The sequence below is a fragment of the Schistocerca piceifrons genome, chromosome 2, assembly GCF_021461385.2.
Source record: "Schistocerca piceifrons isolate TAMUIC-IGC-003096 chromosome 2, iqSchPice1.1, whole genome shotgun sequence".
Taxonomy (NCBI): Eukaryota; Metazoa; Arthropoda; class Insecta; order Orthoptera; family Acrididae; genus Schistocerca; species Schistocerca piceifrons.
The window spans coordinates 351,171,710-351,198,491 of NC_060139.1; positions in this window are offsets into that span (position 1 = coordinate 351,171,710).

A 26,782-nucleotide genomic window follows, 5' to 3' on the forward strand; every position below is an offset into this window, starting at 1 on the left:
ACGTCCCCTTCCGCCGCCTCCACCACTATCACTTGGTGTGCCCAATCCCACCCCCCCTCCTTCCATCCCTCCCCTCCTCTCTATCCCTTCGCCCTCGCTCTTTGTCTCCCCATCTCCCGCCTCTTCCTCTCGTTCTGATCCTTTCCCCCCACTCCCCCAGCCTGTCACTGCAGCTCCGGCTAGGGTGGTGGCCCGTCGGGCCACTGCCCACGCCCAGCTCTCCCCATCGCCATCGCCATCGCCATCACCGCCACCACCGTCATCATCGTCACCATCACCATCACTGCCACATTCGCCTGCACCGTCACAGTCACTATCTCCGGCGCCGCCTGCTGCGTCCGTGCCGGGACCTGTCCCTTCCCACCACCTCCCCATCGTTCCCGTCCCTCCTGTCACCACCCGTCCATCTGCCGCTGTCAAACGCCCTAGTGGCGCCTCCACTTCCTCTGCTCCTAAAAAGGCTCCACCCCGCCCGCCATCCCCACCCCAAAATGCCATGGACGTCTCCCCACCAGGCCCCGCTCCCTCCTCCTCCTCCTCCTCCTCCCCACCCGGTCTCTACAAATATCTCCTGTCCCGTCCCGATCCTTCCTTCCTCGAGGCCCGGAATCTCTCCCTCCTCCTCCGCCAACATTTCCCTGGCGTCCCCATCTCTCTCCTTACTCCCAGACGGGATTCTGTTCTTATCTCCTCCCCCAGCCCAACCCTCCATACTGACATCCTCTCCCGCCTCCCCATCACCCGTTTTGGTCCTCACGCCTCCCTCACCCCTGCTCCCTCCCCATCTCCTACCCGCCAACCCCAACCCCCGCGTCGCCCGCCGACCCTCACCGCCGTGATCACTCGGCTTAGCCCGTCGATCACGGAGGAGGAGGTGCTGGCGGAGCTGAAGGCCCATCCCACCCTGGAGGTGCGGGCGGTCCGCCGCATTTTCAACGCGACCGGCCCCACCCGCCTTATGCGGGTTTTCTCTGAGGACGCCCCCTCCATTGACCGTCTCCTGAAGGAGGGTGCCCTCCTCTTCAATCAGCGGTACAAGGTCGACCCCTCCCGTTCCCCCCCTCAATCCCTGCGCTGCCAGAGATGTCTGCGCTACAATGCACATCCAACAGCAGAGTGCCGCGAGGCCCCCACCTGCCCACATTGTCGGCAAGCGCACTTCCTCCGGCAGTGCCCCAACCTCCAATCCCCTCCCTCCTGTAATACCTGCAGCCTCCCCCACCCCACCTACTCCCAAAAGTGCAAAGCCCGACCCCCTCCCACCACTCCTGAACTCACCGTACCTGTCCGTCCCCTGGACGCCCCCACCCCTCCTGGCAATTCCCTTCGTCCCCCCCCCCACTGCTGAGGACATCATCAGGTTCCTCACCATTGTCCTTCAAAACGTCCATCCCTTTCAGCGCCCCCACACCTTACAACAGATCTCCCTCGCCGCCCGTTCCATATTCCACCTTAAAATGTACGCCACCTTTTCCAATAACCAGGCCCATTTCACCTTCTCCCGCCTTGACACCCTCGTCTAAGTCCTTATCATGGCGCGACAGCATCGTATCCTTTTCAACAATATCCGCTCCCTTCCCGCCAACAAGAACCTCTTCCTGCACACCCTTGCTACCCACCGTGTGGATGCCTTCCTCCTCAATGAAACCTTCCTCCAACCCCACCACTCCATCCACACCTCCCCCTATCTCCTCCACCGCTCCGATAATCCCCTCCCAGTTGCGCGTGGCGGAGTTGCCATTGGCCACCACCGCCAGATACCCGTTCGGCTCCAGCCTCTCCTTCCCGACCCCACCGAACACCTGATCCTTAGTCTCTTCTTCCCCGGCCTTACCATTACCTGTGCCACCATCTATGTCCGCCCCAACGCCCCTCTTCCTTTCGACTTCCTCTCCCACATCGACCGTACCTTCTCCTCCTATGTGATCGCCGCCGACCTCAACATCCATAGTCGCTCCGCTGCCCAGTTACGGCGGTGGCATCGGTTCCTCTCCTCCCTTCAAGGCGACCTCATCCCCATCCCCCAGCATACTCGTCCCGAATCCAACTCCACTCCCGATGTTATCCTCTCCTCCCCCAACCTCCTTGGTCGCATTACGGTGGATGTCCTGGAGCCTATTGGTAGCGACCATCTCCCTGTCCTCCTCACCATTTCAGACGGCCGTCGCCCCCGCCCCGACCCTCGTCATGACCCTCCCCCTAAGTACATCCATGACTATTCCCGTGCCAACTGGAATGCCTACCGGGATACCCTCTCCACTCAGGTCGATAGCCACCCTCTCGCCTACCGCCGTCCTGATGATGTCACCCATGCTGCCTCCTTTCTCCAGCAGACCTTGTCTGAGGCCGTGGAGGCCCACGTCCCTACTGTTGCCATCCACCCCCACCGTCCTACCTTACCACCACAGGCCGTCCTCCTCCTCCGTGAATCCCGTCGTCTCTACCGTGCCTTCCTCCGCACGCGTGACCCGGACACCCTACGACGCCACCGGCAACTACAGCGACACATTCGAAATTTGCTCGCGGCCAAGAAACGCCGGGACTGGCGACAGACATGCACCCGTTTAACTGCTACCCTCCCTATAAACTCGTCCAAGTTCTGGACCGCCTTCCGTCGCCTTACCGGAACTAAACCCTCCCCCTACTATCCTCTTCTCCACGATGATCACCCCTTTCCTGACGCCCTTAGTAAGGCCAATCACTTCGCCTCCTACCTGTCCGATGTGTTTTCCATCCCTGATGATCCCCAGTTCGATTACTCCCTCTTCCCAGATATCCGCGATCGAACTGATACCTCTGTCCCTCCCCTCGCTCCTGGTTTCCAGTACTTGGACAACATTCCCCACACGGACCTTAATGCCCCCATCACCACACAGGATCTCATCAATACACTCCGCACCCAACGCAACACCACTCCTGGTCACGATCGTGTCACCTACCGTCACCTTCGTGAAGCTCCTGTCTCTTTTCTCTCCACCCTGGCCAGGCTCTACAATGTAGTCCTGTCCACCGGTTACTACCCCGACCTGTGGAAAACCTCCCGTATCCTCATGTTCCTCAAACCTGGCAAACCGCCGTCCGCCGTCTCCTCCTACCGTCCCATCAGCCTTACCTCGGTCTTCAGCAAGGTCCTGGAATCTATCCTCACCCGCCGCATCCACCAGCATCTCCGCCAGCACCGCCTCCTCCCCGTTACCCAGTGTGGCTTTCGGCCGTCCTTCTCTTCCGACGATCTTCTCCTTCACCTCACTCATCTCCTTTCCGAACAGCTCAATTCCCGTCGCTCCGCAATCTTCCTCTCTCTTGACCTCGAACGCGCATATGACCGCGTATGGCATTCCGGTCTCCTCTTCAAGCTCCAAACCTTCGCCCTTCCCATTAACTACGTTCGTCTGATCGGTTCCTTTCTCTCCCGCCGTCCTTCCTATGTCACCATCCATAACACCGATTCCTACACCTTTTTCCCCTCCGCCGGTGTGCCCCAAGGCTCCGTCCTCTCCCCCCTTCTGTACTTGTTGTACACGGCGGACATGCCGCCGCCGTCACCCCCCGTCCACCTTCTCCAGTTTGCCGATGACACCGCCTTCCTTGCCCTTGCCCCCACCCTGCGACGCTCCCAACACCTTCTCCAATCCCATCTTGACCGGTTCACCGCTTGGTGCAACCAGTGGTTGCTCAAGGTCAATCCTTCCAAAACCCAGGCGATCATTGTAGGCAAAACCACTCCCTCCTTCCGCCTCCTTGATTTCTATCTCACCGTTTATGGCCGTCCCATCGCTCTCACCCCCACCCTTAAGTACCTTGGCGTCACCCTCGACCGTCGCCTCTCCTGGACTCCCCATCTCCAGACAATCCAAGCCAAGGCACGTTCCCGACTCCGTCTCCTCAAGCTCCTTTCCGGCCGAACGTGGGGTCTGGACCCCTCCACCATCCTCCACACCTATAAGTCCCTCATCCGCCCTATCCTCTGTTACGCCCATCCCGCCTGGATCTCCGCCCCCCCTTCCTTTTATAAATCCCTCCAAATCCTTGAACGCCATGCTCTCCGCCTTGCCTATCGCATCCGTCTCCCTTCCCCCACGCGGATCCTGTATGACCTTATCCCCTTCCCCCACCTCCTCCTCTTCCTCGAAAGGATACGCATCCTATACACCTCCCGTAAACTCGATCCTCCTCACCCGCTCGTCTCCCCGATCCTCTCCCACCCCCGCCCGCTGCCACGCCTGTACTCCCACGTCCCACCCGGTCTCCATCTCTCCACCCTCCTTACCCTCTCCCAAGGTGGCTTCCGCCAGCTCCCCCTCCCTGATGATGCCCTCCTCCCCTCCATCTACCCCTCCTACCAACTTTGATCCTCCCACCCTCCTCCTGTGCTTGCTCCTCGGGGCACCCTCCCTCCCTTCTCTCCCCTTTCCCTCCCTCCTCCTTTTCTCGTCCCTCGTCCCCCGGGCCCCCCCCTCCCCTGTCCCTATCCTCCTGTCCCCGTTTCCTAAGCCATGGCATCCTCTTTTCCTCCCCTCTCCCCCTCCTCATCCCTGTTGCCCTCTTGGCAGGTCCCCGGACTCGCACACGCTCAGTGGACATTCGCGCGCCGGAGATCACCGCCATCAGTGTATCGTGTGTGCCGTCATGTTTAGTGTTCAGTGTTTACCGTCACACTCCATCGTTCACCAGTGCCATCGTCTCCTTCAGTGTTTGTGCGTCGTCTCAACAGTTTGCAGTGTGGCTTCTCGTCGGGTGTGAACGGCTCCGTGTTTGTTTCTCTGTGTCTCCTGTTTATTGCCCACCGTTTTGTAACTTTTATGTTTTTCTCCTGTTTTTGCTGATTGTACCTTCTATGGCTGAAGAGCAGCGTAGTATGCTGCTGACAGCCTGCCTGCTGTACAGGCTTTAAAATAACAATAAAGTAAAAAAAAAAAAAAAAAAAAGAGAGAGAATCCGATGCGCCAGCAGTCGCAGCATGTTGACGTGCCTGAAAAGGCGCTTTTAGTGAAGCTGTATTATCAGGATGGGGAATGTGCTAGTTCAGCGTTACGATCCTATCGCCGTAGGAAGGGGATTCGAACGGGTAAAGGTCCGTTGACAAATGCAGCTGTGGCGAGAATGATTTCGAAGTTAAAAGCCACGGGTTGTTTAGACGATATACCCCGTAGTTGCCGACCGAGCACAAGGCGTAATGCTGCTGAGACAGTTCAGGAAGAAATGGAGACTGTGTCGGGTTCGTCTATGCTCGGGGAAGTCAGCGCTCGTGCAGTTGCACGTCGCACCGGCATTCCATACACTACTGTTTGGTTGGCATTTAGACGTACCCTCCGATGATATCCGTACAAAATCCATCGGCATCATGAACTGTTACCTGGCGATTTAGTGAAGCTGAGGGCATTTGCAGTGTGGCCGTTTTAAAAGATGGCGGAAGATGACGATTGGTTGAGTAACGTGTTGTGGACCGATGAAGCTCATTTCAAGCTCCGAGGGTCTGTCAACGCCCTCAACTGCAGAATTTGGGCTACTGAAAATCCTAAAACTGTCGTGGAAACTCCATTGCAAGACGAGAAAGTCACGATATGGGTTGGATTTACCACATCTACCGTTATCGGGCCTTTTTTCTTCGAGGAAATGCGTGATTCTGGTTTTGTAACTGCTACCGTGACGTCTGAGAGGTACGCCGATATGTTACAGAATCGCATCATCCCCAGCCTGGCTGATAAACACCTGCTGGAACGTACGATGTTTATGCAGGATGGCGCTCCACTCCATATTGCTAGGAGCGTGAAAGATCTCTTGCACGCATCGTTTGGTGATGATCGCGTGCTCAGCCACCACTTTCGTCATGCTTGGCCTCCCAGACCTCAGTCCGTGCTATTATTGGCTTTGGGGTTACCTGAAGTCGCAAGTGTATCGTGATCGACCGACATCTCTAGGGATCCTGAAAGACGACATCCGACGCCAATGCCTCACCATAACTCCGGACATGGTTTACAGTGCTGTTCACAACATTATTCCTCGACTACAGCTATTGTTGAGGAATGATGGTGGACATATTGAGAATTTCCTGTAAACAACATCATCTTTGCTTTGTCTTACTTTGTTGTGCTAATTATTGCTATTCTGATCAGATGAAGCGCCATCTGTCGGACTTCTTTTAAGTTTTGTATTTCTTTGATTCTAATAAAACGCCATGTCATTCCAAGTATGTGCGTCAATTTGTACCTCTCTATCTACATTATTCCGTGATTTATTCAATTTTCAAATTAATACTGACTTTTTGATCACCCGGTATACTGTTTGATATTCATGTGTTGTGACCGTCTATGACGCTCTCCTGTTGGAATTAGTTTTTAAATTGGTATCGGCTTACTCTGTGTTATCGGTAGATGACTTCTGAGGCCACATGGTCCGATTCTTAATTAGTTCCTCAAGACACACTAACCAACCCCTAGCCGTTTGTAGGTAGTGTTCTGCTTCACACAGTATATAATGGTTAAGAACATGCATCATTTGTTAACCGATCACTACCTTTGAAAGAAAATAACTACTCGTCGTCGCTTCGCCACTACGTATGAGGCCAGGTAAATTTAGAACTGCCATTATACTTTCTGATGATTTGTTATACTGGTATACACTGATGTTGTAAACGAATTTTTTTGTTAACTTTGAAATGTGTCCGTCGGTTTGTTTCATATACTATAGCTCAACTAACTGGCGCATCATACTCGTTGCTCTCTATCGAGTCTGCCACTATGAATTCTTACCCTGACAAGATTGCACCTAAATCTCTCTGTAGTAGATGGGACAAATGAGGCGTTTTATTTCACTTATTGCTATAGAAACTATTTTATGTTCCATTCTGCCTCGTTGCACATGTGATTGTAGCTGAATGTTTATACAGTGTTTTGAAAATTAACGTGCCATGGTGACAAAGCAATGAACGGGACCGTAATGGCGGGGACGTTACATTAAAGTTTCCAAATTCAATGACAACTCTTCCCCAACTGCTATAAACAGAACGTCGTTTTAGGTGCGAAAGAGAGGTGTGGGGCCTGAGGGAGACAGGAGAACACGAAGCCCCGAGTGAAAGAGTGATTGGATATTTTCAAATCTAACGAACTTCTACCTTTTGAACAGAGGCGCCGTCCTCGGAGCTGTGCGAGGTGGAAACGAGATAGTCTCAGACAAGGACGAACAAGTTACGATGGGAGCGAGAAATGTCGCTTGGTCATTTTCAGATTTCACGAATCTTGGGCTCCCACATCCCAGGGAACTTCACTAGAAGCAGTCCTTCCGAGTCAGTTAGCACTTGACTTCTGGCTGAACCGGGTGAGTATGCAGGCGCCCTCATCATAGCACTTCTGTTTACTCTTGGGAGGAAGTTATTATGTTATGTAAGTGATCTTATTTTTTACTTTTGGGTTACGATTATTTAGATCCGTTATGTTGCATCCGTAGCTAGCGGTAGCGTCCTCAGTCCCGACTCCAAAAGACGCCACCGCTTAAAATTTGATTAATAATCAGCATAAAATGGTATAACGGGAGTAGGATTCGTTATGAATAGGAAGGTAGGGCAGAATGTGTGTTATAGTTCAGTGATAGGGTTGTTCTTATCAGAATCGACAGCAGCCCGACACCGACAACGTTAGTTGGGATATACTTTCGCGTCAGTTTCACTTTTCGTAAAAACTCTTTTCTATTATTTGCTTTATCATTGCTCGCGTAATAACGCATATACGAAAAGAGCCGCGAAATACCTTTTATTAATGCTGTGCCATGAATTTCTTTATAATCATTAATTTTCAACAAAACAGAATATATTGGGTTCTTATTGTCCTGTATCTGGCTTTCTATTAAAGGAACATTTTTCGTTACTGTAACTCACTATAAAAGTCAACATATCTTCCCTACTTTATAGTTATTGAAAATGAAAATTACTTTGTTATGAAATATTTATGTTACAGTTCGCAAAGATTGTTCATCATAAAAATAATTTTGCAGTGGATTTTTGTTAAGAGTAAAACACCAATAACTACCACGACTAGCACAAGAACATGAGACTATTGTCGGAGAAAAATACGTTTTCGCTATAAAGTTTGCCAGACAAGAACTAAGCACAGCAAAATTCCTATTATGTTACGAAGGTAAATTATCTTTTTTGTACTGTTAGCAATATATTATCAGCAGCCCGCGTCAACCCGCAAAACACATCATAAAATCTGCTGCTCTGCAAGTCCGGAAGCTGAAAGAGATGATTTTATTTCACTATTACCTTCCCGCTTCTTTGCGGTATGTTAGATTTCTTTTAATGCAGTTTGAAAGCGCCGCGGCAGCGGCTCGTTCGTTCGTAGAACAGCTCTGCACCACGGATAATTTTTAAATAACTGAAAATATCTCAAAAGGATGGGATAATATTCCAAGCAAGCTACTACAAATAATAATGCAAGGTTTCATTAAATAACTCTATTCAAAACATCCAAATATGTTAACTAATACACATCTTTTACAATGAGTACGTAATGGCGTACATCTATCGACCATGACAAAAGAAGACTACGTTAGCATTTACGGCAACGTCACAGGCTATCTTACTCGTACAACTCCAAGAAGAAGACAGAGAAATTAATGATCGTTCTGTATTATTTATACTAGTGGTATATTCTTATCTTTGTATGATATTTATCGTCTGTGCGGTTTCAGTACTCGCCGACACAGATATTATCTAAAATAAATAATAATAAAAAAATACATAATTCTATACAATAACAGAATATGATGCACAATGTTCTCTCTTTACTACAAAATATGTCCTTTGCTAATAGACGTTACAATACCTGCCGACGTCGCAGGCTGAAGATGAAGAGATAGGGGAAACATGTGCGGATATTGAAAGGGTAATACAATACGTAAAGGGAGATGAAAATTAATAGTCAGTGGGGACAGGAATGCAGTTGTAGGGAAGAGAGTAGAAGAAAAGGTTACAGGCGAATATGGGCAAAGAACAAGGAATGAGAGGGGTGAAAGACTAATTGAGTTCTGCAACAAATTACAGCTGCTAACAGTTAATACTCTGTTCAAGAATCACGGGATGTGGAGGTATACTTGGACAAGACTAGATGATACGGGAATATTTCAGTTCAAAAATGGTTCAAATGGCTCTGAGCACTATGGGACTTAACATCTGTGGTCATCAGTCCCCTAGAACTTAGAACTACTTAAACCTAACTAACCTAAGGACATCACACACATCCATGCCCGAGGCAGGATTCGAACCTGCGACCGTAGCAGTTGCGCGGTTCCGGACTGAGCGCCTAGAAACGCTAGACCACCGCGGCCGGCAATATTTCAGTTAAATTTCACCATGGTCAGACAGAGATTCCGAGTTGAGCTACTGGATTATAAGGCGTACCCAGGAGCAGATGTAGACTCAAATCATAATGTAGTAGTGATGAAGAGTAGGCTGAAGTTTAAGAGATTAGTCAGGAAGAACAAATACGCAAAAAAGTAGGATGCGGAAGTACTAAGGAATAACGAGATACGCTTGAAGTTCTATATGGTTATAGGTATAGCAATAAGTAATAGCTCAGTAGGCAGAACGGTTGAAGAGGAATGGACAACTCTCAAAAGGGCAGTCACAGATTTTGGAATGAAAAACGTAGGTGCAAAAAAGATAACTGCAAATGAACCATGAGTAACAGAAGAAATACTTCTGTTGATCGATGAAAGCTTGAAGTACAAAAATGTTCAGGGACATTCAGGAATACAGACATACAAGTCGCTGAGGAATGAAATAAATAGGAAGTGCAGGGAAGCTAAGACGAAATGGCTGCACGAAAAATGTGAAGAAATCGAAAAAGAAACTAGTGTCAAAAGGAGTGACTCAGCATGTAGGAAAGTCAGAACAACCTTCGGCGAAATTAAAAGCAATGGAGCTACGGGAAATCCACTGTTAAATGCAGAGGAGAGAGCCAATAGGTGAAAAGTGTAGATTCGGTCCTCTATAAGGAGAAGATTTGTCTGATGTTATATAAGAAGAAAACAGGAGTTGATTTAGAAGAGACAGGGTATCCAGCGATAGAAACGAAATTGAAGAGAGCTCTGGAGGACCTAAGATCAAATAAGGCGGAAGGGATAGATAATGTTCCATCAGAATTTCTAAAATCATTAGGGGAAGTCGCACCAAAATGACTATTCACGTTGGCATGTGGAATGTATGAGTCTGGCAATATACCGTCTGACATTCGGAAAAATCCACTCAATTCCGAAGGCTGAAGAGCTGACAAGTGCGAGAAATACCGCATGATCAGCTTAACAGCTCATGTATCAAAGTTGGTTACAAGACTAATATTCAGAAGAATGGAAAAGAAAATTGAGGATGTGTTTGATGACGACCACTTTGGCTTTAGGAAAGGTAAAGGCACCAGAAAAGCAATTCTCTCGCTGCGATTGATAATGGAACCAAGACAAAAAAGAATCAAAACATGTTCACAGGATTTGTCTACCTCGAAAAAGCGTTCGACAACGTAAAATGGAGCAAGATGTTCGAAGTTCTGAGAAATATAGGGGTAGGCTATATGGAGAGGCGGGTAATATACAACACGTACAAGAGCCAACAGGGAATAAAAAGAGAGGACGACCAAGAACCAAGTGCTCCGATTAAAATGGGAGCAAGACAAGGATGTAGTCTTTCGCTCCTACTGTTCATTTGGACCTCGAACTAGCAATGCTGAAAATAAAGGAAGGTTTAGGAGTGGAATTAATATTCAAGGTGAAAGGACATTAATGATACGATTCGCTGATGACATTGCTATCCTGAGTGAAAGTGAAGAAGAATTAGATGAAACTTAACATCAGGATTTATATCACGAAGTAGAGGAAGTTAAGGAATTCTGCTACCTAGGCAGCAAAATAGCAATTACTTACCGAGCAAGGAGGACATCAAAAGCAGACTAGCAATAGCAAAAAGGGCATTCCTGGCCAAGAGAAGTCTACTAGCATCAAATATAGCCCTTAATTCGAGGAAGAAATTTGAGGAAGAGTTTACGTTTGGAGCACAGTATTTTATGGTAGTGAAGCGGACTCCGGTTAAATCGGAACAAAAGAGAATCGTAATTTTTGAGATATGGTGTGTAACACCTCGTATTGCTGCCTTTGTCACATTCACGATCGGCGAAAGTGTAATGTCTTTTTCCTGCGGCCAGCCAGTATCTTTCACCTCGTCGAGGTCCGTGAAAGCGAGGCGACACAACACTCTCTGTCAATGCAGTTAATATTTGTTGATCTATAAGTTTAAATTAAAATTATTGCCATCAGCTAGCGGCGTTGTTCAGCGGTTGCCGCCAAAGATACTTATTAACAATTACTAGGAGCAGATTCGTGTTTCTAAATGAACTGATGTTTTTGATTTTGCTTAGCACGTGTGCACCGAATTTATTCCTTCAAAAGTTATAGGGTTCATTTAACACAGCTTATTTGCTACGAATTACTAGAAAGGATACTCATACTTAGGGCCGATAATAAATGTCTATAATCGAGAGTCAAGGAAATTTACTTTTAATCAGCCCGGCTTCCAGTGAGGTTGACTATTTCACGCAGTGTCACATGAACTTAAGAGTTCAGAACTACAACGCGAATAGCTCAGACACTAAAATCTGGAGCACAAAGACCCCAGACGATAAAGTCTCAAAGGCGCTAGAGACTAACAGACGCGAAAGACTAACAGGCAGGAAAGACTAACAGACATGAATGACGTTAATAATACGTGCGTTGGGTTTATGTAATAGTTATGAAACAAAAGGGACATTATTTAGAAACTCTTTGAATAAAGCACTTAGCTACTTTGCATATAATGCTCTATACCATTGGTTTTTAATATTCTTTTATTGAATATTTCTGCTTTAAAATGAGAATTCGTGATTTTATATTAAATATGTGAACGGTTCATGGCCAGTTCGAAAATATTTTACTTCCAAAAAAAGACCAGATATGTAACGAGGGGCTACACAGCCCCCCGACGATTATACATATTCAGATTTTCTCCTAGAGGGTTGAGGGTGTTTCTTAATTATGTGACACTCTGACTTTGAATTATAGTTTCTTTTTTATGGGCCAGTATTTTGGATCTTTGCTTGCGACCTTATTTTCTTCTTTTTCTCTTTTCTTCTTTCCTTCTCATGATACAGAGGCATTATGTTACACACTATTGTTGTAGTCGTCTTCAGTCTAGAGACTGGTTTGATGCAGCTCTCCATGCTACTCTATCCTGTGCAAGCTTCTTCATCTTTGAGTAACTACTGCAACCTACATGCTTCTGAATCTGTTTACTGTATTCGTCTCTTGGTCTCCCTCTACGATTTTTAACCTCTGCGCTGCCCTCCAATACTAAATTGGTGATCCCTTAATGCCTCAGAATATGTCCTACCAACCGATTCCTTCATCTAGTCAAGTAGTGCCACAAACTACTCTTCTCCCCAATTCTGTTCAATACCTCCTCATTAGTTATGTGATCTGCCCATCTAATCTTCAGCATTCTTCTGTAGCACCACATTTCGAAAGCTTCTATTCTCTTTTTGTCTAAACTATTTATCTTCCACGTTTCGCTTCCAAACATGGCTACACTCCATACAAACACTTTCAGAAACGACTTCCTGGCACTTAAATCTATACTCGATATTAACAAATTTCTCTTCATCAGAAACGATTTCCTTGCCATTGCCAGTCTACATTTTATATCCTCTCTACTTCGTCCATCATCAGTTTTTTCTCCCCAAATAGCAAAACGCATTTACTATTTGATGTGTCTCATTTCCTAATCTAATACCCTCAGCATCACGCAATTTAATTCGACTGCATTCCATTATCCTCGTTTTGCTTTTGTTGATGTTCATCTTATATCCTCCTTTCAAGACACTATCCATTCCGTTCAGCTGCTCTTCCAGGTAATTTGGTGTCTCTGACAGAATTACAATGTCTCGGCGAACCTCAAAGTTTTTATTTCTTCTCCATTGATTTTAATTCCTACTACGAATTATTATTTTGTTTCCTTTACTGCTTGCTCAATATACAGAATGAGTAACAACCCTGTCTCACTCCCTTCCCAACCACTGCCTCCTTTTCATGCCCCTCGACTCTTGTAACTGCCATCTGGTTTCTGTACAAATTATAAATAGCCTTTCACTCCCTACATTTTACCCCTTCCACCTTCAGAATTTGTAAGAGAGTATTCCAGTCAACATTGTCAAAAGCTTTCTTTAAGAATGAGATTTTCACTCTGCAGCGAAGTGTGCGCTGATATGAAACTTCCTGGCAGATTAAAACTGTGTGCCCGGCCGAGACTCGAACTCGGGACCTTTGCCTTTCGCGGGCAAGTGCTCTACCATCTGAGCTACCGAAGCACGACTCACGTCGGGTACTCACAGCCCTTTTTCTGCCAGTACCTCGTCTCCTACCTTCCAAACTTTGCAGAAGTTCTCCTGCGAACCCAGCAGAACTAGCACTCCTGAAAGAAAGGATATTGCGGAGACATGGCTTAGCCACAGCCTGGGGGATGTTTCCAGAATGAGATTTTCACTCTGCAGCGGAGTGTGCGCTTATATGAAACTTCCTTTAAGTCTACAAATGCTAGAAACGTCGGTTTGCCTTTCCTTAATGTATTATCTAAGATAAGCCGTAGGGTCAGTATTGCCTCACGTGTTCCAATATTTCTGCGGAATCCAAACTGATCTTCCCCGAGGTCGGCTACTACCAGTTTTTCCCTTCGTCTGTAAAGAATTCGTGTTAGTATTTTGCAGCCGTGGCTTATTAAACTGAATTTTCATATTTGTCAACACCTGCTTTCTTTGGGATTGGAATTATATTCTTCTCGATGTCTGAGGGTATTTCGCCTGTCTCATACATCTTGCTCACCAGATGGTAGAGTTTTGTCATGACTGGCTCTCCCAAGGCCGTCGGTAGGTCTAATGGAATGTTGTCTACTCCCGGGGCCTTGTTTCGACTCAGGTTTTTCAGTGCTCTGTCAAACTCTTCACGCAGTATCATATCTCCCATTTCATCTTCATCTACATCTTCTTCCATTTCCATAATATTGTCCTCAAGAACAACGCTCTTGTATAAACTCTCTATATACTCCTTCCACCTTTCTGCTTTCCCTTCTTTGCCCAGAACCGGGTTTCCATCTGAGCTCTTGATATTCAAGCAAGTGGTTCTCTTTTCTCCAAAGGTATCTTTAATTTTCCTGTAGGCAGTATCTAACATACCCCTCGTGAGATAAGCCTCTCCATCGTTACATTTGTCCCCTAGCTATCCCTCCTTAGTCATTTTGCACTTCCTGTCGATCTCATTTTTGAGACGTTTGTATTCCTTTTTGCCTAATTCATTTACTGCATTTTTATATTTTCTCCTTTCATCAATTAAATTCAGTATCTCTTCTGTTACCCAAGGATTTCAATTAGCCCTCGTCTTTTTTACCTACTTGAAACTCTGCTGCCTTCACTATTTCATCTTCCAAAGCTATCCATTCATCTTCTACTGTATTTCTTTCCTCCATTCTTGTCAATCGTTCCCTAATGCTCTCCCTGAAACTCGCTACAACTTCTGGTTCTGTCAGTTTATCCAGGTCCCATCTCTATAAATTCCCACCTTTTTGAAATTTCTTCAGTTTCAATCTACAGTTCATAACCAGTAGATTGTGGTCAGAGTCCACATCTGCTCCTGGATATATCTTACAATTTAAAACCTGGTTCCTAAATCTCTGTCTTACCATTATATAATCCATCTGAAACCTTTCAGTATCTCAAGGCTTCTTCCATGTATACAACCTTCTTTTATGATACTTGAATCAAGAGTTAGCTATGATTAAGTTATGCTCTGTGTAAAATTCCTCCAGGCACCTTCCTCTTTCATTCCTTACCCCCATTCCATATTCACGGACTACGTTTCCTTCTCTTCCTTTTCCTGCTATCCCAGTCACCCATGACTGTTAAATTTTCGTCTACCTTCACTATCTGAGTAATTTCTTTTATCTCATCATACATTTCATCAAACTCTTCGTCATCTGCGGAGCTAGTCGGCATATAAACTGGTACTACTGAGGTAGGCGTGGGCTTCGTATCTATCTTGGCCACAATAATGCGTTCACTATGTTGTTTATAGTAACTTACCCGCATTCCTACTTTTTTATTCATTATTGAACCTAATCCCGCATTACCCCTATTTTATTTTGTATTTGTAACCCTGTATTCACCTGACCAGAAGTCTTGGTCCTCCTGCCACCGAACTTCACTAATTCCCACTATATCTAACTTTAACCTATCCATTTCCTTTTTTGTATTTTCTAACCTACCTGCCCGATTAAGGGATCTGACATTCCACGCTCCGACCCGTAGAATGCCAGTTTTCGTTCTCCTGATAACAACGTACTCCTGAGTAGTCCCCGCCCGGAGATCCGAATGAGGGGTCTATTTTACCTCCGGAATATTTTACCCAAGAGGACGCCATCTTCATTTAACCATACAGTAAAGCTGCATGCCCTCGGGAAAAATTACGGCTGTAGTTTCCCCTTGCTTTCAACCGGTCGCAGTACCAGCACAGCAAGGCCGTTTTGGTTAGTGTTACAAGGGCAGATCAGTCGGTCATCCAGACTGTTGAGCCTGTAACTACTGAAATGGCTGCTGCCCTTCTTCAGGAATCACACGTTTGTCTGGCCTCTCAACAGATACCCCTCCGTTGTGGTTGCACCTACGGTACGGCCATCTGTATCGCTGAGGCACGCAAACCTCCCCACCAAAGGCAAGGTCCATGGTTCATGGGGATAATATATATATAATATATATATATATATATATATATATATATATATATTACATGTTCCTTATATACTAAATTATTCATTACGGACTAACTTAAATATTTCAAAAAAAAAAAATATATATATATATATATATATATATATTACATGTTCCTTATATACTAAATTATTCATTACGGACTAACTTAAATATTTCAAAATATCATCTAAATCTTAAATATTTCCATTTTCCTAACATTAAATAAATATTTGATTCATTTAATGTGTCTGCTGAATAAGTCAATTTAATGTTAACTATAAATTTCGTTTTACATACTGGACAACTTGAACATTCACTCTATGTTTATTACTGAATAATACATACTATACTAGTTACACATTCTAATCTATGTGTAGTCTTACGAATTTCATTAACGATCTTGGGACCTGTTTGTTGTACTGACTGTTGCTTTGACCGTGGCGGTCTGCGATGTCTATTCATCTCGTTGCCCCTGTACTACTGCACAGAGTGATCGTTTAAGTTCTGCAGGCCATCTGTGCGGTTGCAACAGGGGAACATAGGGAATATAGGTAATCTACGTCATCTTTTGTCGTGCCGCCTCTTCAATGGCTAAGCAACATGACTTTTTCATTGTTGCCTCTTCTTCTAACTTGCAACATGTTTACATATGTTTTGCCGTCTCGTCAATGGCTAAATGCACAACGTGTTAATTATTTGACCCATTTGCTTCTTCTTGTAGCTTGTAACATGATTATATATGTCGTGCCGCCTTTTCAGTGTCTAAGCAGCACAACGTACTGATTATTTGACCCATGTTGCCTCTTCTTGCAGCTTGCAACATGCTCATCGTAACAATGGTTCTTCTTGCCCTCCACATCGCATAGCTTTGGATAATTACGCCATACGACGTGTAATTTTAGATTTTTCATTCTCTTCACCTTCCATTCGTCGATTCTTCGTCTCTATTGTTACGTTTCGTAAAGCTTTCCTCGGATTGCCTACAGCTGCCGACTTTCTGCGGTAGGGACTTCTTTTTCTTCAACTTCTTCATTTGATTCATACCGAACCTGATGTAGGCCTCCTTGATATTCTTGACTAAATTGATAATAAAATTTATGGTGGACATCAACGAACAGCTCCCTTCTTGTCTTCGAGTGACGAACTTCGTGTGACTGGTTCTTGTTTGCTTGTTCCCGCACCGCCTGTACGTTGCAAAGACAGCGAGCTCCCGCACTCGGCGCCTTCCGCTACGTCATGGGACGTCTCGTAGCTCGTAGTTACAGAGCCAAAAGATTACTCGGTCTATCACATGGCAGCAGCAGCAGTCTCTCCGGTTCTTTGGGCTGCGGCCTCAGCGTCGGGTAAGATGTCTCCGTACATGCTCCAGAATGACGAATGAAGAACATGAGGAACATATATAGATATGATACGTACACATAACGTCCGTTAATGTCAATCATTACATTTTATCCCCAGCAAACTATATTCATGTTCACTAATGAATGCAGTCTTTTAACCTTTCTAATAGTTCACAGCATTCATTTTCCACTAGTGTCACGCACTAACTGTTTGCACATGCGGTATTTCATTGTTTCACAATAATTCCTAATGCTCAAATCATTGTCATTTCAGCAGGTTATGCCGAGATTCTGTACTATTCAGTTACAGGCACAGCTCTTTTGAAATAATTGGCACTTCAGTGGGCAACCAGCACAACGAAAATTTAGCATGCGAATAAATTCGATAACTCATTGTGTTTGTTCTTAATCTAAGGCTTCTGTTCCCCAACAGTTACACGTAAGGCACTCAAACAATTACAGAACCAAGTATTCACAAATTTCATTGTCATTAACTACTGTACTAATAAACGAAGAATACATTTATATCCAGAACATTATTAAAACAATAAACTGTAATACTATCAAACCACAAAAAGAACTACGTAGATAAAGCTTCTCATTCAGTGTTCCATTAACTGCCACTAAGGGTGTCATCCATAAAATTTATTGAAATCTTTGTGAGGAAACAAACACTTGGGTCGTCCCCATTACCTTCATTAGCTAAAAAAATAGCTTCCCTCGTGCGGAATGCGAATGATCCGGTAAGGTCCGCCGTAAATTTGTTGCCATTTATTGTTTAACCTTATAAGAGTCAATGACATAGGGTGTTTTCTTATTAAGTTCATATCACCTATGGTATACGTTACAGTTCTACCCAATTTACGATCGAATTTGGCCTTCCTCAGTCGCGCAGCATGCTTTAATGGTTCACGCACGTCGTCCAACAACGACTTCCTATCTTTTTCTGGCTGAACCAACATCGCTAAAGGTTGAATCTACTCATTATATTCGGGCGTGTTATTTATTTTCTAAGCTGGAGTCTACTTTCAACGACCGACACGTACTCTATCCACTTAAGTTGTTGCGTTGCAGTGTAAGTGCAAAAAAATGTGTTAAAGTCTCCAAATATACGTTCAACTGGCGGCGCTTGTGCATGATATCGTGATATCAAGATATGCCTTGCGTCTAATTTTAACATTTGCCACCAGCCGCAGGCCTAAAATATCAGGAATGGATTTGGCCATTGAAAGACCTCACGACAAGTATGGGAGTGCGATTTTGATCAGACCCGGGCTCAACGTAACATCAGCCGCAATGACAGAAGTAAATAACATTGAAGCACTTACCATTCGCGCCCAGAAGTTCTCTGTGACGCCTGTGTACAAACCACCAGATGTGGACTTTGTTTTCCATGAACCAAACAATTTTACATATGACCATATTAATTTTGTCATGGGCGATTTCAACTGCCATGGTGAAGCATGGGGATATAATGAGACTGATGACAATGGTGTACAGCTTGAATCCTGGGCTGACACTAATGACCTACAGCTCATTCATGACCCAAAACAGCCAGCATAGTTCAACAGCAGAATATGGAGAAGGGGATGTAATCCTGACAACATCTTTGTGGGTAGGAAGTTGGCAGCACAGTCTATGAAGCTTGTTGAAGAACCCATGCCAACAGACCCGTCATTTGTGTTGTGAATGCCATGGTTAAACCAGAGGAGGTGCCTTTCCGAAGTCGGTTTAATTTCAAAAAGGCAGAGTGGCAAAAATTTAAAGAACAATTGGACGAAGAGATCGAGAAAATTCCTCCTCGACCAGATGAGTATGGTAGATTTATCGATCTTGTGAAGGGGAAGTCAAGGAAAAACATCCCAAGGGGTTGCCGTACCCAGTACATCCAGGGTCTGACCGGCAGCAGCAAGGTCTTACTTGACAGGTACCAAAAGCTGTTCACTCAGGACCCCTTCAGCGAAGATACGATGGAGGCTGGGGTGGAACTATGCGGGCTATTGCTGAGGATAAGAGATCACGGTGGTGCAAACTCGTCGAGAATCTTGACATGAAACAAAACAGCAGACTTGGAAATTACTGAAAAACTTAAGTCGGGACCCAACTGACCACCAGCAGAACAACGGGGTAACAGCAAATCAAATTACTAGCCAACTTCTGAAGAATGGGAAAACCAAAGGGAAAAGAGAAAGGGAAAGAGTTATACCCCAAGAACAAAACGATTACGGACTCCTCAATGCTTCATTCACAGAAACCGAACTGGAAGACGCCATTCAGTGTATGAACTGAATACGGCCGCTGGAACTTAGAACGGAGCAGATAAAACAGTTTGGGCCCAAAGCTCGAAACTGGTTACTACAAATGATGGACACCTGTATTAAAGAGCTGAATATTCCAAAACTATGGCAGCAGGCGAGAGTGGTGGCTTTACTAAAACCTGGCAAGGAGATAAAGGACCCCAAAAGTTACAGACCAGTGTCACTTCTATGCCATCTCTATAAGATACTGGAGCGGATGATTCTCAACCGGGTGGCAGAGACTATAGCTGGAAAGCTCATAAAGGAACAAGCCGGTTTCAGACCAGAAAGATGTTTTTGTGGGCAAATACTTAATCTGACGCAACATATAGAAGATGGGTTTGAAAAAAAAATTAAGAACTGGAGCAGCTTTCATAGATCTTACTGCTGCACACGACACGGTAAACCACAGAAAACTATTGCGCAGATTATATCATCTCACAGTGGACTGTAGGTTGACGATGGTTATTGGAAGTCTTCTGCAGAAACGAAGATTTTATGTCTCCCTAAATGGTAAAAATAGTAGATGGCGACTGCAGAAGAATGGCTTACCACAAGGAAGTGTACTTTCTCCCATCCTTTATAATGTGTACACTAATGACCAACCTATACCTCAAGATGCAAGACTGTTCGTATATGCTGATGACACAGCTGTGGTGGTCCAGGGGTCCAAATTTAATGCAACATCTGGAAATCTCTCTAGAGCGCTTGAAGAACTGGCTCAATACTACGACACCAATCACCTCAAGCCAAACCCTTACAAAACCCAAGTATGTGTTTTCCATCTGCTCAGTAGAGATGCTGGAGTTGAGCTCGACGTTATATGGCAATGTAAGAAGCTAAAGCACTGTCCAACACCTAAATACCTTGGGGTTGTACTTGACAGAACGCTTTCCTTCAAGCAGCATTGCCAAAACACCAAAGCTACAGTCTGCTCCAGGAATAACATCATCCGCAGGCTGACAAACTATGAATGGGGAGCTCAACCATCAGTACTGAGAACATCAGCACTTGCTCTATGTGTTTCTGCAGTAGACTATGCAGCGCCAGTATGAGAAGCATCTGCACATGCTAAACAGGTTGATGTAAGTGTAAATGAGACAATGCGAATTATTACAGGCCGTCTCAGACCCACACCAACAGATAATTTGTACCTACTTGCTGGAATTTCCCCATCCAAGATCAGAAGGCAGGTGGCAACAGACGCTGAGAGAACAAACGAAGAAACAGATTCTCGACACCCACTGAATGGGCACGTCACTCAGGCTCGGAGGCTTAAGTCTAGAAATAGCTTTATTGCAAGAACCAAGATCCTTGACGGTTCACAGGAACATAATAGAGTCCGTAAATGGGAGTATGAACAAACCGCACTGCAGATAATACCAAAAGAGCAAATGGCTCCTGGAAACAAACTTCCTTATACAGTGTGCAGAACACTAAATAGGCCGAGGGTTGGTGTACCCAGATGCAAAACTAATCTGTGCAAGTGGGGACTGCTGACTAACGATGACGATGTTCTTTGAGGATGAGGAGAGGTACAAGACGAGGCACATCTGCTCATGTGCCGACTACTGCCGGAGCCCTGCAGTTTTAGTGACCTGCTACAAGCCAACGACAAAGCCGTAGCGGTGGCTAACTATTGGAAAAATAAAACTTGATCTGGACACGGAAAAGTAAAATAAAATAATTTGCTCCTTCCAAGCCTTGCTGGTGTAATATGTTGTATTATCTGATAGAATAGCACTCGGCTTATCAACCTTAGGTCTGTGGTCTTTAATTAGGCTTAACATTAGTAGATCTTATTGGCTACATTTTAATGTATTTTGAAGACAAATCGCAAAAGGCAATTACGTATTCAAATCTACCTCTTGCAATCGGAAGTCACTTGGCCCACGGAATGGGGTAAGAGACTTCACAATGAGTTAGATGTGAATATACATCCATCTCATAAGCATAATCACCAGGTTCCTGATCGAAGACTTGCAAATATTCCTTTAACAAGCCAGCTAATTCATTCCGCTGTACTTCAGTTCGGTATTCAGATCCGACTAGTTTCTTATGGATAATATTTTCAACGTCCAATGAGTAGTCTGTTGGTAAACTACTTAATTCACAATTGTCAGTTAAATACAGTATATTAGTATCTAAATAATTCATCTTTATTCTCTGGTATAACCTGCCACGCAATCCCAATTCCTTCACCAGGTTCAAAACAATAATTCGCCCGTCATTGGCTAGGGTGCATATCCCTTTAAATAGATCAATTACTATTGTTTTGTCTCTCAGAATATCCCAACCCTAGATGCACGGAGAAGATAGTATAGGAGCTAACAGAAGGTGCTTAATAGTTTTTCTCCTTTTGAAACCACTTCTACCTGCACCTGAGACTTCACAGAAACGAAATGAGCATGCAACGCACCTCATAGCGTACAGTTTGAAACTGGAATTTACAGATTCATTATTTATTAAAATTTTGACCATTGACTGTACTATATCTACGTCCATCCCATCGTTGTATCTTAGCATTATTACTTCTAATGATGTTATGCCTTCCTCTTTATGGCCAGCCACTTCCGGAAAGCGTAAAGAGGCTGGCTAAAGTTTGTTGATTCAGTTGTCCATTCGTTATTCCCTTCTTCTACAACACCCATTCGTACTTCATGGTTCTAAGTTGCCCATTCACGGTCTTGATTACATGGTCTGTTTTCAGTTTTATTTGTCATTTGAGGTGGCATGTATTGCCCTCATGTCTCTACTATGTTTGCAGACGCTGTCCATTGAACTGCTGATTGGTTACTCCATTGGACATGAAAGTTAAGCGAAAAGATACAATCTTAAAGATCTTTATCTAAATCACCTGTGCCTTGGAGCTTGTTAGTCCTAGTGACGAGGTGTAAAAAAGATTCTACCTCCAAACGTTTCTCAGATTCCGGATTTTTTTTTTTAGAACTGAGGTGGATGGGGAAGTGGTTCACTGGCCTACTTGCACTATCGGCAAACGTGTAAACAGGTGAATTTTTATTATGTGCAGCTCTGCACATAATGCCCGGTTTATGACTCCACTGTGTAGATGCATTCCTTCAGTCTGTCGCCCTAAGCCTAGCCTTCTGCTGGCACCAAGGCAGGTAGCTCAGCATTGTTCTGCTGGAGTAGTGTCTTGACAAGGGGCTGCCCTATCTGTCCTGTGTGGCTGTGTGCCTGTTGGGAAAGATTTACTGAGGGATGGGCACGCCATCAACTCCCAACATGCTGTTTCTACCAGCTAAGAACCATGAAAATACCTCATGCTTCTAGCGCCCTACTTGGCTCCATCAACGTTTTCTTTAATATTCTGAAACTTGGCTTTAAATTGTTCTATGCGTTCAGTGTTTCCCGGTATTGATGACTCCTGCTTGATCGATTTAGTAACTGACTCTGCAGCATTCTGTACTTGAGATCGTACCTCCTCTGATTAGGTCTCTCTGCCCTCAGAGATTTTTTCTCAATCCTTTTCGTCTGACCCGTTGAATAATCGTCAATATACTCTTGGCTTGTCAACTATAGGTCTTTTACTTTGGTCGATAGATCATCTATTCTGCCCGACTGCTCTTTAGGTATCTCTTTCACATCCTTTTCTAAATATTTACCAATCCCTTTAAGGCATCATGTCTGGTTCTCGCTGACTTTAAGCCAGTCTCAGTTTCTCGAGTTCCTTGGCCAACATATCTTCTCACCAACCTCTCGTCTCTTTCCTTATTTTGAGCCTCTAACGATTTAACAGCCTGTTTGATTTCATCTGTAAATTTTCGATCCTTTCGATCTCGTTCATAATTAGCCTGTAATATTTCGTCTTTAAGTTCTCGATCTTTCTGATCCCTTTCTTCCCTGTGTTTTCGTTCTTGTAACTACTGTTGATGATTAGCTTTTAATTTCTCCTCTTTAAATTCATCATCCTTCCCTTTTGCTTTAATTACACACAAACACTGTCTAGCCTAGAATATCAATTCGACATGGCGACGAACTTTCCAACTCTGGAAAGTCATCCACCAGCTGTTACATTATACTATATGTATTTAATTGAAGCTCAATGGGCTATGACTCAAACTTTAAATATTGATTATTACGGCAAGCTCCTCGTGTCAATTATTTCGATACGTACTTGGGTTTTGTGTCTTATGTAACATCTGTATGTGTGCCTCCCTCAGGAACGACGTCTATCGCTTTCAGTTCACTGTTGAACTTCCTTCCTGTCACTCTGGGCGTAGTTTCTCGAAGACAGCGAACATGTAACACGAGCACGTTTACACGAATGGTTATTTCGTTCGTATACACTCACTAAATTATTCGTAAAATCACATGTACAAACTGCATATAGTTGATTTGTAACCTTCGAGCCTCATGCTGCCGCGCCATTTGTGACGACTGATATTGCGTAGCACATGTACACCGAATTAATTCCTTCAAAAGTCATAGGGTTCATATAACACAGTCTATTTGATATGATTTATTATAAAGTATATTCATACTTGAGCCAGATAATAAATGCCTATAGTCGAAAGTCAAAGAAATTTGTTTTTAATCCCGGATTCTAGTGAGGTTAAGTATTTCACGCATTGGAGCATGAACTTAAGAGTCGCGAATATTCAGAACTAAACGCCAAAAGCTCGGACACTAAAATCTCTCAAACGCGAGAGACTAACAGACGCGAAAGACGTTAACAATACATGCCTTGGGTTTATACAATAGTTATAAAACAAAAGAAATATTCTTTGGAGACCCTTTGAATAAATCCCCTTCCTACTTTTCAAATAATTCTCTACTTCATTTGTTCTTATTATTCTTTTATTGAATAGTTCTGCTTTAAAACGAGAAGTTGTGATTTTATATGGCAAATGGGAATTTTCGTTGCCAGTTCCAATAAATCTTAGTTTCAAAGAAAGACCAGAGATGTAACGAGGGGTTACATGCATTACATACAAACGTTGACTGATAAGGTAAGGACTGAGGAGGTTCTCAGAATAGACGAGGAAAGGAATTTGTGTGGAACACTGACAACGAGGAGGGACAGGATGATGGTAAATCTGTTAAGACGTCGAGGAATGACTTCCAGGTACCAGAGGGCGATGTAGGGGTCAAAAACTGTAGAGGAAGACAGAGACTGGGGTACATCCAGGAAATATAATTGAGGACGTAGGTTGCAAGTGCTACTGTGAGATGAAGAAGGTGGCAAAGCAGAGGAATTCATGGTGGGACCCATCAAACCAACCAGAACACTAACGACTAAAAAAAAAAAAAAAAAAAAAAAAATGAGAAAGAAAGAAAATGTGAAGAAGGTGTTCGGTATCTTTCGTAAGTTTTGTGGAGATTTAGGATGTCATAATGCTATTGCAGGCATTCATTGGCGCGTTAGGTACTATTTCTTCCCTAGCCTGTGTTTAGTGTAGGAAACCGTAATCAATAGAGGAGCGTTTTATCTGAATGCGAGAAAGAAATATTTTTTTCCTTCTTATCCCTAATGATTCACCTCATTTCTTCCTCAAATGAGGGCATTTCCGATACCTTTTAATTGAATACTGATTAATTAATTAATGTATGATGTATTGTGGGTAATTCTGGAATGTTGTGAGTACTAGCTAGTATTTGATTGCACTCAGGGGTGATGGTGTCAGGAAAATTGGGAACCACTGAGCTAACACCCTGCACCACTCCTCTCCATGGTGACACTCACTTCATCCCTCACGCCACACCCCGATTAAAAATCAGACAAATTAAAATTTGTGCACTATACTTACGTCCACTGTTTGTAAATCACATCAGTTGCGGCGAGGCAGTGCACGAGCATTAACTCACCTGAAGATTACGGCCAGCTGGTCCGCAGAAATATTGTGTCTGGACGACGAAATGATATGGCTGCAAACCCGTGAAGAATATCAGTAGTTATTACGCCGGGAAAGTCTAAGAAATCACACCATTACTGTACTCTACTTCTGAAATGGCGGCAGCTGGAAAATTTCAGGCTGCAAATGCCTCGTGGCTGACCACGTTAGTAATAAAATATTAATAATTATTAATAATAATAATACAATGTAGGCTCTACGTAGTTACTATTGTATTGTGCTGTCAGTCAGTTCGTTTATTCTGCAAACTGAATAACTCTGAGAGCGCATTTTCACGAGATATTTAAGCACACGTCATATATATTTTTCAATTTTACTGCCATAGCTATTAGAAGCATGTACAGAGAGAATTTGTGTTCTGTGTAGACTACGTATTGGTGCAGGGAAAACGATATTCATACATCCGTTTCACAATCTGTAACGTCCACCGCACTGTGTCACGCTTTAATATTCCTATCTGAATAAAATATAATTATTGGTATCTTAATAATCAGTATTGTAGTCTTACGAAGTAGTGATAAGGGTAATGATCTTGTAAAACAAATATAATTTCATTACCGCCCAACTGAACTCTTTATTTACCCCACAGAAAATTAGGCTTTACCTCTTGCTGGGTAATTACTCCCAGGCTGGGAATCACCGTGTCAGGGGAACAATAATTGCATTTTGATTCTTTGTTTTTTACTGCAGTTCATCTGATCAACCAAAGACTCGCGTCGTAAGTTATGGTATCATTTCCTCATTCCTACAGAAAGGCCCGATCACTCTCCTACCTCGGCTTGCATAATGGAAAATGAATAGTAAAGATCATATTATACAATGTTTAAGTGTAAGGTCACTTCAGATCGAGCTATGCGCAACCTATCAGAAGTTAACGATGATTATTGAAGGAACAGGCAAAGAAACTGGCTAGGGGAATAGTGAAAAGCCAGTGCGGCAGTTCCAAGACTAACTTCAGTGCTCTATTTGCCTCCTCTTGCCTTAGTAACACTTATTACACTGGTTAAAAACGTCATAAATGTACGTATTTTCTGGAGTGCTGCCCATCTTATTTCCCCCTCGCAACGTGCCTGGATGGCTGCCATATATGGAACAAGTCACACAAAGAATACCTGACAAAAATGTCGTACTCCAATTCACTGTTTACCGGCTACTGCCACAGCACATACCATATCGAACTGTGACCGGAATATCACCCCAGTATTAAACAAACAAGCGTCAGTGTAGTAAGCACAAAAATATATTTTTCCTTTTCTGTTCTATCCAGGTTTCGAAGCGAATTGGTTCACTGTTCCGATGGCCAACCCGCAGTGTTTCGAGGATTTTTTTCAGGCTGAAGGTGGTTCCTTGATCTTTATGGGGGGGGGGGGGGTGTTTCTCGTGCAATGACTTCGGCCTGCTAGTTCAAGGTACCTTGAACCATGATGTACAACTCAACAATCTCGGTCGTAAGGGGT